We start from the raw sequence: 13,505 nt of genomic DNA on the forward strand, positions 1-13,505 counted from the left end.
GTGTTTGACACCATATGAACAAGTAAAAGGTCAGCAAAATATTACCACTGAGGGAAGAATGCGAATTAGGGTAATGTTAGATGATAAATAAAATAACTGAGGAAGATTATAAAAATGTTTGTTTTTTCACAACATAAGTATAACGTAAAACAAATGACTATCTCCAGCACATGGAACAGGTTCTGCAGCGTCCTCCTTGACACCCCACAGGAACAGGGTCTGAGAGACACGGATGTTAGTGGTCACATCAGCAACAGGGTTTTAGCATAGAAAAAGTACCTGCAATGGGATCACCACACGTATTTTTGTGTGAGGTCTGGCGGGACCTCAGCATTTGGCAGAGTGGAATCCATTTACAACATCCAGGTTTCATCAAGCACAGAAGGCAGCGGAGACGGTGAAGAATGTCTTAGCAGCAGTAGCACCTGTGAATTCAAGGAGGGGATGAAAGGTATGAGACCTTGAACTACATCAGACCTCGTAATAGAGATGCAGACATACCTGCCAAAGGCACAATTGACCCGCTCTCATGGTGGAAGAGACGTTCCTCAGTTAACAATAGGCTTTCTGTGGTGATGAAGGCCAGGCGGAGCATCGTGGCCACATCTGTACCATCAGAAAGATTTTTTTTCCAAGACTGGGCAGATCATCTCTGACCGGAGGAACAAGCTGAGTTCAACACGGGTCAGTCAACTTGTTTTTGTAAACCTGCCAACCTGCCTTAAACCTGACGGATTTGTATGTTCATTTTTGTAGTTCACCGTTCAAGTTTATGACCCAATGAAACAGTTTTGCATTCACAACTGTATGCTCTACTTATGTCAAACAAAAACAAAAAATATATATATATATAAAATCCTGTGGAGGTAAGACATGGATCTTCATGATCTTTATCCTCAAACATGAGGCACTATGTTTCTAGTTCTCACCTGCTTCGTGAGGGACATATTGTCCCCAAAATGGCACAAATGCAAACCAATAGCAAACAGACCAAATGACCTTCCCAATGAATACGTGTCCTCCGTCGTAATTTGCTTCATCGTCATGCCGGAGAGGAACGCACCTTTAATTATTCTGAGCATAAACACAAAATACTAGTCTGTGATTGAAAATAAATGTAAGCGGAGTGGGTTAATTGCCCTGTGATTGAATCTATTCAAATGATAGAGGAGCAGTTAAAGTATAATTACAGAGAGGATGAGAGTGTGGATGGGCTTTTAGTTATCCCCATAAGTCATGCCATTGATCAGGGAGGACGTTCAAAGATGCTGGCTGCCCACAAAGAGGTGCCAGTGAATGATAGATCGAGGGCCAGTCGGATCACTCTGTATTGCTGTCAGATGCACTTTGCTATCAAAACTTAGTAACAGCAGATATTGTCATAACTTTTGGTCAATCGGATAATACATCACACCGCAAATATGGATCCGTTGACAAAGAGGAACCATTCATCAGCTTATTTATGTTAGCGTAATTGAAGTTGTTGGTATGGATGCTGCAAGTGGGAGAATTCAACGTACTTTTTTGCCCCAGTACTGAAGTCATCTAAATTTCACATCATGTGGTGTATATACCGCAGGTGATGGAATTGAAATGCCCATGTGCCAACATGCCCCACTGGTGGACACAGATTGATGACAGAAAGTTCACTTTTCTCACCATGTTATTCCTTTTTTTGTTTTGGGTGGACAGTAGTTGTCAAGGTAGTTTTGAATATCTGAAGTTTTATAGTCTACTACTGTGTTTTTCAATGACACATGTCCTGTAGGAAACCCATTGGAATTTGTGAAAAATTGCTGCTACTGACACTCGGCTATTTTGGCATTTATTTATTTTGACTGTTGTAATTTCAACACAATCTCTTGAGCATGATTTTGAACAGTGATTGTTGATTATGATTGTTTATTATCCAAATTTTAAGCAAACTTTGATGGTCTACAAGTGTCAATAAAGTGTTGAAGTGAGATGTCATGATAGCTGTTAGCTCTGTTAGCAGTCTTTGGCGCTGCAGGTCCGACAAGGAACGATTCTGTCGTGAAGGTAGAGTCACAAAAGGACTAAAAACAACGACTAAAAACTCAAACTTGTTCATTGGACTGGCTTCTTCGCTGTGAGTATGTACTGCAAATGTTGCATCAGCACAGGTGCATAGTACATAGGAAGAATGTGACAGAATCCATCCGATCTCCTCGCGTTGGTAGATCGTCAACACTTTCGAATTGTTCATGATTTAATGTCATCGTGTCGCTTACCCATATCTCCAGCCAAGTTGGTGAAATTGGGCCATTTCCCACCTGACAGTCTCAGTCTGGTTGAAAATCACTGTTCCATCCCCAGGCCTTGAGTGTGACTTGTGGTTTGGAGATGAAGGGTCAGAGATGAGGTGACCAGGTTTTCATTGGCAGTGTCAAGGATGTACTGAAGGACAAATTAATATATCAGGAGGGCACTTCTGTAAGAGACGTGGAACATGTTGGAAGATGAATGTTGGTAAAAGTAAATACCGCACGCTCTGTCTCGGGGACAAAGTGCGTTGGGATCAAAAGTCTGACATTTGAACGCAAGCCAGTCGAGTTTTGTCCACGGACTTGATCCCCCTGGAGAGCTGCACCTTGTCTCTGGAAAATCTTGGCGGGAGCTGAGCTTCTCGCCTCAGGCGACTCGGTGCTAGATGCCGGAAACTACGCGTACAGTGCGACTCCACACAAACATGATCAATGCCTGGACAGCAAAGGGTCTGATCGCTGATCCCTGAACACTGAGTTGTGCTGCCGAAGCTGCAGAAGACTGGTGCTGGGGAATGGGAGAGCAGAGCAGCGGTTTCGCTATGTGTGTGGGTGTTTGATAACTCACACGTTTTCGCCTTTATTAGACTGATAAACATGTGATTTTAGTGTAGAGATTTATCTAAATAAATAATGTTGGGATCTAACTGTTTTCACAGCTGTGATCCTGCAGCAGCGCAGCTGTCTGAATGAGGACAGCGAGGTGGAAAGACGTTGGTTTTTCTGAAGTTACTGATGATTGTCAGACTATTCATTGATCATTTTTGACGTCTGGATCTGAACTAAATCAAGACCCGTCATATTACACAGCTTCTCTCCGCTGTTTCCTTGGAAAATAAACATAATAACACTCTTTCACGTTCAGTTTTGGCTGCCATGGCAGAGGTTCATCATCAGTTAATATCTGAGGAGATGATAACTCATAGTGTGACTTTAGTGTCGCGTGGTTGATGACGACTTCCTTGAGACGTGTTTCGTCGTGGGTCACAAACCAGCTATTTTGCGCAGAGCGAGGAAAAAAATGACATCAACTCAGGACATCCGAGTGTGGAAAAAGTGTGAAAAGCCCCCTAAAGACTATTAACACTCTTGTATAAAGTGTTTATATGAATTGGTGACCAGGCGATTCATCAGTTAGCTTGTCAGTCAGTGAGTTACTTTTGTGTATGTGTCATTTGCCGAGTGCCAATCCATCTTTTTTTTCTATTATTTGCATTAACTACACAGAATGGATGTGCACCGTGGGACAGATGAATTTTGAAATAGAGAACCAGAAGGCTGTGAGCTGAAGTAAAAAAGCAGGACAGTTTCCTCAGTTCAACTACGTTTTTTGAGCAGTGCTCTAGTTAGATTCTTATCTTTTGGCGTGAGCTGGCTATAATTGGCTTGAGGGTTGCTGGAAAGAAATAAATCCATGATTCAAGTCAGGGAAAGATAATATTTGAGTGTCCTGTACAGTAACGCGCCCCTGCGCCGCTCAAGACAAATTCACCTAGGTCGTCTTGAGTACACTACAGTCCTCGAGGGTGTCCTCATCTTTTTATGGGCAACTGTGGCGAGTGTCGCTGTAGTGGTCAGGACGGTCGCATGGGAGCAGCTCCACAAAGAGCAAACACATCAGTGAGAGGGCAGTGCAGTCTAGACACAACTGGAGAGTGTGGGGTTCTCGGTGTAGAGGGGAAATGGATGATCACAGATGGCACTCTTCATCCTTTCAATCCACTATGGAGCTGTTGCCATTGATGAAATCATCCAGTCCCCGACTCATTCAACCTTTGTTTCATTTGCCATCAGATAGAATGGTGTGGTCACAGACAGCACTCAGCCAAGGAGTAAAAAACTGCAGTCGTAAAGCTCCACCATGAGTTCCACTGCACAGGACGTTTTTATTTGTTGTTAATGTCATGTCATCGTGTTAAGCAGTTGCTCATGAATGGGATTTTCTCATGGACATATTCTACGCTCTCTTTCGTTGTTGTTGAATCATGGCTCAATTTACTTGACTATACCTAAGTGCGTTTGTGTGCACAATGAATGTGATTCTTCTCCCTCTTTGGAATTGATAAAATCATTTCCCAGTAATTCTCAGCGTGTTTATTTTCCTCTTTCAAGACACTGTTCAAAAGTGGGCAGCCAGCATCTGTGTCAACAGCGAGTGGGAAAGAAGATGCATGACATGAGCTTGAGCAGGTTACATTATTATTATTATTTTTTTAGCTCTTTTTGAATGTGGCTAAGGATTTTGAAAATGATTTGCACAACCATTGATTTGATAATACATTTTACATTTTGGTTTGAACCCAGCTGCTACTGGTCACCAGGAGGTCGAGCTGGCTGTATCTCTCAGAATGAGCTGTAGGATTGACTCTTTGAATGTCTGGACTCCTCCCCTTCCTGTCTGTACAGAGTGATGACGGCCTTGTTTGAGATAAAGGCCGATCCATTGGTCTGATTTGTGGCCAGTGGGGCAATTTCAATACCCGTCTTTGTCTTGATAAATGAGGCCCCCGTTTGATATAGAACCAATCTGCTGTAGGGCCAATAGGGATGGAACCGCAGTAAGCCATTGTGTCTCCCTCCCTTCTATCTAGAGGAAGAAACAAAGTTGTAGAGAACACAATCATAGCTGTCTTCTATTTTTTTTTTTTCTTTTTCTAGTCTTTAATTCAAAAAACAAAAGTCTTGATCAAGAAACAGGACCTATTAAAATAAGGCCGTCCTTGTTTTTGTCTGTCATTGTGTGCCTTGTGTTTTCTGTGGCTGCCACATATGAAGCATATCTTGTTGAATTTTAATTTGTTAGTTACCTGTACCTGCCCCAGGCCTGCTGCGGTGTAATCTGCTTTCAATGCTGGTTTTCCATTCTAAGGAAAAAGCTCATTTCACAAATATTGAACAAATGGATAGAGAAAATTACATTGGAGTGATAACAGAAAGCTTCTTTTGTTCCAGTCTGATTGCACCTTTTTTTTACCATAGAAACAAATGAAAATATTTTTAGAAGTTAATTAATCAAAGGCACGCGAAACCAATTCTCAGAATGAAACAAGAAATGACTAAAATAATGAAGAAATTCAATTCAGATAGTGAAAAAGTCCATTGTTTAATCACAGTTCTCACTGTCAGATGAGTGAGGTCTTAGTGTAGCATGAGTCGTTCAGCTTCCTGTTCGAGCCTGTTATCAAATCCCTGTTTCTGTGTGGACCCTGACTGGTAACCATACTGTAGTTGTGATACATGTTCTTTTTCATGCCTGTGTCTCAGTGGAGGAGGTACTTTTGGTCATGTTTTTGGGTGCAGGGAGGGACGCTGTGGGTCAAAAGCCAGAAATATGATCTTCATCCACATCCTCCTTTAATATGTGCAGTGACTAAGGTTCCCATATTTTTGTTGAGTTGCATACGTGGCAGTGTCCTGCAGTAGCTGTCAGGAGAGTAGTGAATTAAAAACCAATAGTGGCTTCCATGTCTGTCGGCAGAACGTCTACAAATGTCAAGCCGCATCTGGCATTGATCCCTTTTGCATGTGCCCTGTTAGGGTATTCAACAATAACAGACAATCTTAGCATATGGCACTGCGATGGCACTGCACGATGTGTGGCTTTCAACTCTTCATTGAAACCTCACATCATTTCCAACCCAAGAGCGCCATCTCTAAACTCGAATACTTTCATGAAACCCCAAATACCCATCACTAGCATATCACATGTCTGTGGTTCACCGCGTTCTCTTAACACAGGAAATAGTCAGGTTTTCCCTTTTTTTCTGCCATGTCTATAGAACAAAGACAGAATTAGAATTTCAAATAAAATTTTGCCGAGTGGCATCTTGAACGACAATGCACATTTCAAATGTGCTTACAGTACTTTTCCTTAGGGCCTGTATAATACAGTGGGACTGTCATGAGAGATGCCAGTCCAGTTCTCTGAATGTTTTTGTGTTACAAAAGGCCAGCAAAGAATCATTAATATTTATAAAACAAAAAAAGGAAAAAAGAAGATTTATCCACAATAACATCACAATATTTCAAATGAATGGCGTCATTCCTTCCCGATAAATATGTTAATATGAAATGTAAAAATGTATTTATAAGACATCAGAAGTAAAATGACTTCTGAATGATATAAATATTAAAAGAGTCTTTTGTGAGTCAAACAGGATGCTTTCGAACGGGTTGTACTTGTGATGGGTTGATGAGGTATCATGGCACAGTACACAACACAAATGTGTTGCGTAGAAAAGAGACGAAGGTTATTAAAAACTTGAATATATAAAAAGTCTTTTGTATGTGGTTTACAGGACACAATTCTTCAGTATTTGTTGTACATCTCTCATTTTCTTCTTTGAAATGTTTCACGTTTTATGATTCAGAATTCAGAAAGAGTTCTTCTACGTCTGTGCAACCTTGGGTAAGTATTTGAAAAGATTGTTCCATAAATAAATACTCATGTATTGAACGTATGGTCAACTGTAAATACCAAATTCTTCAGAATGACATTACATTGTTGGTGCGATGATATGGTCAGCTGGATCATAAAATGCAAAACAGCTGGATCATTCACCTGAGCCCACATGTTCATTGGGACATTCAGCAACCAAAATCTCAAAAAAACACAAACTTGGACTTGACATACTTTTGATCTTTTCCAGCTAAACCTCAGACGATATGCCAGTTAATCACACTTTTACGCAACGTGGATGAATATTTCAACACCCCAAGCCTTCAGGAGGCTACTCAATAGTTTTCCACACGCAGACCTGCCTCTGCGCCTGGCTGATCTTCATTTGTGTGTTGGATTAACCTGGACACTCTTGTTCTCATCCACTAATCTTGTTAACCGTTTCTGATTTCCACTGCTGCATGGCTTGTTGTGTACCTATTAGGAACCTATTACAGTGACAGGATTGTTACATTGGCGATGATTGAATCAATGGTGAAGTGAAGAGTGAGGGCAAACACACCTGCTAAATGTACATTTGACAGGTGAGCATTCACTCGGGGAAGAGTCAGTTTCAGGTTCAACTGACAATCACAGATTTGGGATGAATGTTCAATCTCGTGCAACTCAGGTCCAGCATAGGCTAGTTTTGACGCAAAAACATTTCCTTCTTATGAGCAAATACATTTTACATGCTCACCAACCACAGTCTCAGTGAACTGGTTACAAGTACCCACCCATTGGAAAATGAGGGTCATCTCGCTTGATAACTGAGCAGTGGGCCAGTAGGTAGTCATGAACCAGTGATATGGTTCATGGCTACTTACTCACCCACTGCTCGGTCCAGGTGACTAATATTACACTCCCATACATGCTCTGCTCTCAGTTTGACCTTGCAGCAAAGGTCAACAGGATGAGTTGCCTCTGAGCAGGACCAAACTCCAACCAGGGATCCCCCTTGTCAGAATAGGAAGATTGTTGTACTGGTGGCTCAGGGGAACAGACCCAAACGCTAAAAAATAAATAAAATAATGATAATTTCTGCTGGTGAACAGATGACTCGAAACAACCAGAATAGGTAAAGCAAGAGATTTAATACAAATATACAAAAATCAAACACCAATAGGAACAAAGAAACATGGAAGTCGACACCAAAACACAGAGCGAAGAAGACAACACGCAGGGAAGGGTGAAAGACTTCAAACAGGAAATAGGCGAATCAAAACTCAAGGAAAGGTGAGTAGCAAAAACACTCACACAAAGCACACAGCTAATAGCTAATAGCAAAAGGCAGAAAACAAAACGAGAAAGAAACTCACAAGGGAACAAATACACGAGTGGAAGCTCTTTACCAGTGGATGTGAAGTAACCATCTGGCAACACAGGCTGGCACCAAGGTGTTGAAATCCACATGGCTTGATTGGGGGATTGGTGCCAGGTGTGTTGCTGTGAAGCTGGAGAAGGTGTGGCACGGGAGGACAGGAAACAGAACAACACACAACCTGGAAATGCCAAAATAAAAGCACAGAAATATGACAGTTGTAATTCCATATCATCTGAATCACAGAATGGGTCAAACGAATAGCAGAGGAGGCAGTTGGGACACATGGTTGTACAAACCCAATGACTGAAACGCAGAGTCGACGCCTCCCTGGGATCTGTGGCACTGACTCACAAAAGAGTAGGCAGGGTGGAGGGTACAGCTAATCTGTGCACAGAGTTTAGATTCCTGTAGTGCCGAGGAATAGCACATAACAGGATCCTCTGCACCTTATGCATCTTTAATCCTAATGAACATCAGTATCGGGGGCGGGGGAGAAAAAATGAATGACCATTTCCTCATTGGACAGTTGTATGACCACTTCTAACATCAGATCAATTCACCTTCTAGGCAAATGACAAGACAGTAATGGGAAAAAAAAAACAAAAACGCAATGCAATCGTTGGGTATTTGTGAGCATTTTGCACAAATATGCAACAGTATTGCTGTAATACAGAGTGACAAAATTAGATTCATTCACCAGCAAATTGATATTCACTTCTACTTGCCCACTAATTTCCGGGCTGACGGGAAAATTCCAAGGATGTTTGTATTTAAATCAAAGCAGGATGTAATCGGCCGGGTGTTAAGCTGCCCCTCAGAGAAGTGATTCTCCATTATTTAAACCCTTGCATGTACACTAGTAGCTGGTGAATATTTTTTTGACCAGGATGTACAAATCTCCCAACCTTGAACATTGCCATATTCTAAAGTACATGTTAATATACATATTCAAATTAAGAAAGAAAGAGATTTGGCAATAATAGGCTGCTGTTATTTTGACTGGAATCTTGATCCCCGCCCAGTGAATGAACCCAACATTAATCAAAATTGAATTTAAAAGAATGCATAGCTTAGAAAGACTGAACAGGCTTCAAAATATGGCTGACACTGCCATCTATTGTACGGTCATGCACATGAAACATTTGTGTTATATGATATGTCATTCAATGTTGCATCTTCATACTGTTTGTACAAGCGTCTTTTTTAATTCTAAAAAAGACAAATTATTAATTTATTATTTATTTACTAAAAAATAGAGTCTGAGTGCAACATGCAAAACAAATGAAGCAAAACTGGCCTGTGACATACAGTAGATAACAAGGCACATACTGTGCAGCAACACTTGAACCTTTGGGCACAGATAACATTTTAAATCAAAACGTATTGTGTCATGTGTTGTAAGTGTAAACGAATTTCTGTTCCTCATAAAAATAGTGTCTGCTTTTACAGCTGTGCAGGTGACATTCCAAGGAGGAAACTTCCCTGACATAAATGTGTTGAAACCAACTGCATCTGATGAATAGAGTTGAAGGGAATAAACGGTAAGCACATGTGAATCCAACCGGCAATCTGTTTTACACTTCTGTTTTTTTTTTCTTCTTCCAAAAATATTGTGGTCTATTTCTACTGTCGTGCTCTTGAAGGACTTCGGTGGCTCCGTTGTGAGCAGACTGAGGTGATAGAGGAGAGGTGGATTAGATAATGATGAAATGATGAAACTATGACCTTTGAAACTCATGTTGAAAAGAATACTCATCACTCATCTAACTGGCAAAGTAAAAACAGCTGCATCACTGCAAAAGCCGGAGGACTTTGAGGACACAAGCAGCCGCAAGCTAGAAAAAAATATTTTGTGACTAAACTTATTCTTGTCTTCTTTTTTTTGAAAGTATGATTAAAAAGACTCAAATAAAAATAACTGAAAAAAAATGTTTGTCACACGCCAAGTCACTTCAGATGGCCCACACAAACACACTTTATTTCCATTTTTTACTTTAACAAGTTTCATAAAGTGTACAGTACAATTTAAAATAATTTACAATAAAATCACATTATCATTTTTAATAATTTATAAAAAGTGTGCAAAGTGCAGGTTTTCATTTTCAGTGTTGCACAGTATATTTTCAAAACACCATATCAATTTAAAACCATTAAAATCACTCACATCTTTACACAGTCAAACCTGTCCTCCAGCCTAAGCCTTGCCCTGGTGTTAATAAGCCTCAGTCTCCCTTTGTGTTCAATTAACTTTTTCCTGCTCTCGTATATTGCCATTTTTGCCTCACCTGAGATAACATTTAACTATTCGAATTTTTTCTTCTTTGTTGTACCTCGCGCCCATGATAACATAACTGTAAAGTCCAAGGAGTGTTATTTTTTTCTTCTTAATTTTTTTCTTCTCGTGCAGTTCTCACTGTCAGATCGCATTAGTGTGGCATGGGTCATTCAGTTTCCAGTCAAAATTACAGTGAAGAGACTAAAAACATGCTTTAGACACAAGAAACTCCATCCAAACATGGTAAACACTCTGTCTTTGCGGCAATTGCTAAAAGCAGTAGGGTTAATAAGCCATTTCCATTTTTGCGTCTGTATTTCCCCTTTGTAAAAGCACAATACTTGAAACCATCTCTGCCCCACCACAGATTTCGGGGGCGAACTGGAAGACCGCCAGGACACTCACAGACAGCGAGGGCTTCACTTTTACTTTCCTTGGCTCACGCCATCTTTTTGACATTGAGGCTTTCAATACCGCCTCAATTTCCTGTGCGTTCATGAACTTTCCTTTGCATCTCCATTATGTCCAGATCTTTAGGAGATATGGTGATGCTGATGGAGGTAAGTGCCTTCCTGAAGAGAACAGCAGGAATTCATGGCTGTCATGGCGTCCAAGCAACGCGCTGAGCTCAATATAAAGTTTTAAAATTATACAGGAAGAAGCACTCACTGAGTGACTGACCTTTCAGCACATATGGTTTTCTGGCCTTTGATAATGTCTATAATCAATTTCAACTTCATGTTCACACCAAGAAGAATGCAGAAAGGAACTTGCGGTGATGCTCGACCACAACTGAAAAGAGTGACAAATATTTATTTATTAATTTACGACACCGCTCCGCTGACTATGCCTTAATATTTACGAAAGCAATGATCTCAGCTGGAATCGCGCCGGCAACTCTCACAGTTTTGTCTTTGGGGGGCATCATTGATATAAAGCTGAACTGAACCATCCAAAACAAATGGCTAAACTGAACCTGGACTCTTACTCAAGCTTAAACCTAATCATTATGACCCAGTTATTTTAACGTTTTAAACATCAATGTGAGGGCTGAAGAAGTGAGGACAAAAAGTCCTCTGAAGATAGACAGGAATACACACACGCACAGGCGCACTTGTTGTGCAAGAAAATAGAGACTTTGTCTCTCTTTGGACACTGAATGGCCACAGTACCATGTAAATGTACAGATTGCAAATTCAAAGATGTCTGAGTTCAAAGAGTGACACAGCATGAGTTTGAACTGGATAATGGTGCTCAGGTTCTTCCCAAAATCACCAACAAGCTCTGTCAGCAGCACAGAGAGTGCGATGGACAAGCATGACCAAATGATAGTCATCTTCTGTCTCTCATCTAGTCTATTCCGGCGGAATTTGTCTTTTTGTTTCTTCTTTGATGCAGTAATGGATCAACATAAATGCGAGAAATCTTACGAATCTTACACCTCGAAGTGATCCAACTGCACTTGTCAGGAGTCACAAGAGTGAATCAACATTTGTGAGACTATCTCTCCCATATTGAAAGCTCCAAACCACCGTCACTAAGCAATTCAGTGTGCACCACTATGACATGATTCCATCTGTCCCTTAGATATAAATCTTCTTTCTTTCCACAAGTTGTGGAAGGGAAGAATCCATTTTTTGCCACACCTTAATATTGTTCAGTAATGTAACTGTTGCAGAACCATCTCTGCCCCACCAGAGACCGCCGACAATACCGCCTCAATTACCTGTGCATTCATGAACTTTCCTTTGCATCTCCATTATGTCCAGATCTTTAGGAGATGTGGTGATGCTGATGGAGGTAAGTGCCTTCCTGAAGAGAACAGCAGGGATTCATCACACAATGACTGTCATGCCGTCCAAGCAATGCACTCTGCTCAATATAGTGTTTTAAATAGGTTTTAAAATTATACAGGAAGAAGTACTCACCAAGGGACTGACCTGTCCAGAACCTATGGTTTTCTGGCCTTTGATAATGACTGTAATCAATGTCCCTCAAGTTTTTGAAGCTTCAAGAACTTCATGTTTACAAAAAAAGAAAGAATGCAGAAAGGAAATTGTGATGATGCTCGACCACAACTGAAAAAGGTGACAAATATTTATGTATTTATTTACGACCCATAGTTTCCGCTCAATATACCTTAATGCTAACGAAATGTAAATGTTTTATAATGTGGTGCCTCATCACTCAAAAGTAAAATAAAAGAACAGGAACATGAGATCAAAAAAGCGAAGGAACTTGGAATTTATTATCGACTCTGCACGGACACCGACTGAGGGTGTAAAGACCTCCACCCGTCTTGGTGAAAGTCCTGCGGGAGTCAGGAAATTCAAGGCTAGAAAGATCACCGACAATAATCAGACCAGGATTCCTTTAGACCGGAATTATCCACTAAAGCTCTATGAAGACTGGAAGAAGCAAGTGGCAATGAAACAGTTGAATTCCAGGAGTGTTGCATTACTAAAGGAAGATGAAGGATAATGAGGAGTAATGACTGACAGCTACATGATCAGAAAGCGCCTTACATCACCAAATAACGGCAAGGAAGTGTCACAACGTGGCTAAAAACATTCAGGAATTTTTCAAGCCACAGCATCTGTGCCCCCACTGTATCTATGAATCTAGGCTTTGGAAATCAAAATGGACTGCAATGAGAAAACCACGACCCAGATCATCTATGAAATAAAAAAATATATATATTAAAAAGGGGAAGAAATCAAAAGATTCTTATCTGTGGCCCTTTACAATCCCTGAAACCACATCCAAATGGGAGCGAGTTTTCACAAGTTTGATGGAAAGAGAAAACAGAAAAGCTTCTTCTCATAAGAGCATCATGGACCTCATTGAATTTCATCTTGATGCATCCACTTTCCTCTGTGAATATTTACCAAGACACTCGTGAAATTTGAGCAGTCAGCAAAGAGCACTATCAGTCAGAGGCCCGTAGTTTGTTGCATTGGTTTTACCAATCTCATTGATGGTGAGCAGCGGAGATTATATTGACAGATGTCAGTGACTCTCCCATGACCAAGTGAGCTCCTGTGTTGTTGATGTTTGCCAATTCCGTTGAGCTTTTATAATAAAAATCATTTGTGGACCTTCTTTTAACGTTGAGGAGGGTTCCTGTTGCAGTCTCATCCAGCAGGAACGCGTGGCATTGCTAATCCAGTAACCAGGCATCAG

The sequence above is a fragment of the Synchiropus splendidus genome, chromosome 1 (genome assembly GCF_027744825.2).
Source record: "Synchiropus splendidus isolate RoL2022-P1 chromosome 1, RoL_Sspl_1.0, whole genome shotgun sequence".
In the NCBI taxonomy this organism is placed as follows: Eukaryota; Metazoa; Chordata; class Actinopteri; order Syngnathiformes; family Callionymidae; genus Synchiropus; species Synchiropus splendidus.